Source organism: Orycteropus afer, unplaced genomic scaffold (assembly GCF_000298275.1).
Source record: "Orycteropus afer afer isolate SDZICR_OR568_19922 unplaced genomic scaffold, OryAfe1.0 scaffold00165, whole genome shotgun sequence".
Classification (NCBI taxonomy): domain Eukaryota; kingdom Metazoa; phylum Chordata; class Mammalia; order Tubulidentata; family Orycteropodidae; genus Orycteropus; species Orycteropus afer.
In genome coordinates, this window is record NW_006921752.1 from 5,306,170 (window position 1) to 5,309,279 (window position 3,110).

Here is a 3,110-nt window from a genome sequence, read left to right on the forward strand (position 1 = left end):
AAAGTAGGAGGTGGAACAATGTTTTGTATAATATGTTATGCCAATTGAGCTTGATGTCCCCTGCGACTATGGTCCCAAGCCCACAGGTTCAGCTACTCAATCCCTCTGGGTAGCTGGCTGTGATCAAGCAATGACCACAACCTTGCTCCTTGTCAGCTCTACTATACACCTGGGAATTCTGATAATTCACATAAACTTGTAGGGCCATTGACATAAAGTTTTTTAAACTTAGTATTAGTCAAAATAAACTTGGTCATGCCACCATTTTATTTTCCAATCTTGTAAAGCACTGTAAGGTTCAAGAAGCTCTACTCCATCCTGTAGCTATGCCATATGAAACACATGACCTCTAAGGTAATAGAAGCAGGAGCAAAGAGAGATAGAGGAAGCTTACAGGCTCATTACTGACTGTTTTCAGAAACGGCACCCATCCTGTTAGCTGCCTGTCCATTAGCCAAAACCAGTCACGTGGATCCAACCTAATTGCAAAAGAAACTAGGACACTGTAGGGGATATAGGTATGTTTGTTTACTACTATCTCTACCATGGTCATTTTACTCATAGAGGTTATTCATAGTCATATTGTCCTTCTACTCATATTTCTAGAATGCAAACATCTGCCATTGACATTTAACTCTATTTTGGCTAGGTCCAACAGCATGAATGAACTTCCATTTTCTCATTCACCAATGTAAATAACTGGAGGTAGTAAGTAAAGTTTGCTTTGAAGTGACCCCATTGTTGATTTGAAGCTGCTTACTGAGATATTTGGTTATTTAGTTTTATTTCATACAGTATATGAATAGCGTAGAACATGTCTCAAAGATTCCTTGAATCAAATCCAGGAAACCAACACACCTTGCCTGCTGATATGCTGAAACCATTTTGAAATTGGTTAAGGGTATATTAATCCTTAGGCTGTCATGAATGCCTACAGGCTGCCTTCAATAACATTGATTTGGCTGTCAAGTTGGGGTAAAATGTCAACATCTCATACTACCCAATTAAGGCTTTAGAGACATGCTTTTTCTTACAGAGAAACAAAAGGTCTGTCTCTTCTTATGTCTCACATAACTCAATGTATGCAGTGTACAACATCATATTATAGAGATACAAATAACTGTGGAACATGACACAACTGAGAGACACGGATTCCATGCAAGTAAAGTACTCATGCTACTGACATGGCGGAAATTGTCCTCATTAGCAATGATATACAAGGACAGTAGTGGCACATTTTTTTTTCCTTTACAAATTGAATTGTCAAAAAGTAGCATCTCTCAAATTTTGCACATCTGATTTAAAAAAAAAAAAAAGATTCTATAACAAGCCCTTACATCTCCTATTGTTCTTTGAATTGTAATGAAATCTAAGCAATGACAATAGTCATGGAGAGTAAGTGCCAAATGGGAAATGGACTGTTGGTCCATTAAGAACATCTTAGTTCTGGATCCATTTTGCATGATAGTTCTCAACTGAGGCCAACCATTAGACGTCCTTTAGCTGTTTGCAGTAAGCAATGGCTATCACGGTTATCATATGACTTTGGCTAGGTAGAACCTGTTGGAATTTGTTGCAACTTCAGGACTCATTTAAATTTGAATTTTAGAACATATAAAACCGATCTAAGTGTTTTATCGGACAGAAAAGTCAATGGAAGTGAGATTATATAGTTGCTAGCTCTCCCTCAAAATTCCATTCTCCCCTTCTCACTACACTTATAGCTTGCAGCTAGAGGCAATATTTACCAGCTTTTCTAGCAGACAAATGTGGACATGTTATTTAAGTTCTTGCTAATAGAATGTAAGTATAAAGGATGTGTGCAATTTGTGCTTCACTTGCTTAAAAATAAATTGCTTGCACTGCACTCTCTCTTTTCTCTTCCTTTCCAAGAGATGGAACACAGATGTGCCAGCAACCCAGTTTTGACCATGCATCCTAGCAAATGCTCTAGGAAATGGAAAAGTAATAGATGGAAGGAACCTGTGTCCCTGAATGACCTTGTCAAGCAGAGAAGCCCCAGCATCCTAGACCAGCCAGATGTTACTAAATAAATAAACTTCTATGTTATTTAAGACATTGTATCTTAGGCTTTCTTTTTCAAAACAGCTCAAGCTGTCAAATGTCTTTGGCCCACCTTTGATTTCAGCTGCACACTGCAGTGAATAGTTCCACATGAGCCCAGGTCCATCTCCTCCTGACCATACCCATCTCAAGTGCATGCTGTGCTTCTTTCTATGCTAAGCATCAGAGCCTTGTCCAATGTATCAGAAGCCCTCTCAGATAAAATGAAATCCTCAAATAGTAGGAGACATGACATTCTCTTCCTTCTGGAAGGCAATTCTGTGGAGATAAATGTTGTTATATTGGTGTTAGGTGCCGTCGAGTCATCTCCGACTCATCGTGACCCTATGCACAGCAGAATGAAACACTGCCTGGTCCTGTGCCAGCCTCACAATCTTTGCTATACCTGGGCCCATTGTGGCAACCACTATGTCAGTCCATCTCTTTGAGGGCCTTCCCCTTCTTTGTTGACCCTCCACTTTATCCAGCATCATATCTTTCTCCAGGAAATGGTTCCTCCTGACAACTTGACCAAAGTAGGTGAGACGAAGTCTGGCCATTCCCGGCTCCAAGGAGCATTCCAGCTGCACTTCATCCAGGACAGATCTTTTAGTTCTTTTAGCTGTCCATGGTACTCTTGGCATTCTTCTCCAATACCACATCTCAAAAGTATCAACTCTTCTTGGGTCTTCCTTATTCATTGCCCAGCTCTCACATGCATAAGAAGCGACTGAAAATACCATGGCTTGGGTTCAGCACACCTTAGTCTTCAAGGAGACATCTTTGCTCTTTATCATTTGAAAGGGGTCTTTTGTAACAGATTTTCCCAATGCAATATGTCATCTGATACATTGACTGCTGCTTCCATTGGTATTGATTGTAGAACCAAGTAATATGAAGTCCTTCACAACTTCAATCTTTTCTCCATCCATTGTGAAACTGTTTATTGGACTAGTTGTGAGGGTTTTTGTTTACTTTATATTGAGGTGTAATCCATACTGCAGACTATATTCTTCAGTCTTCATCAGTAAGTGACTCAAGTCCTC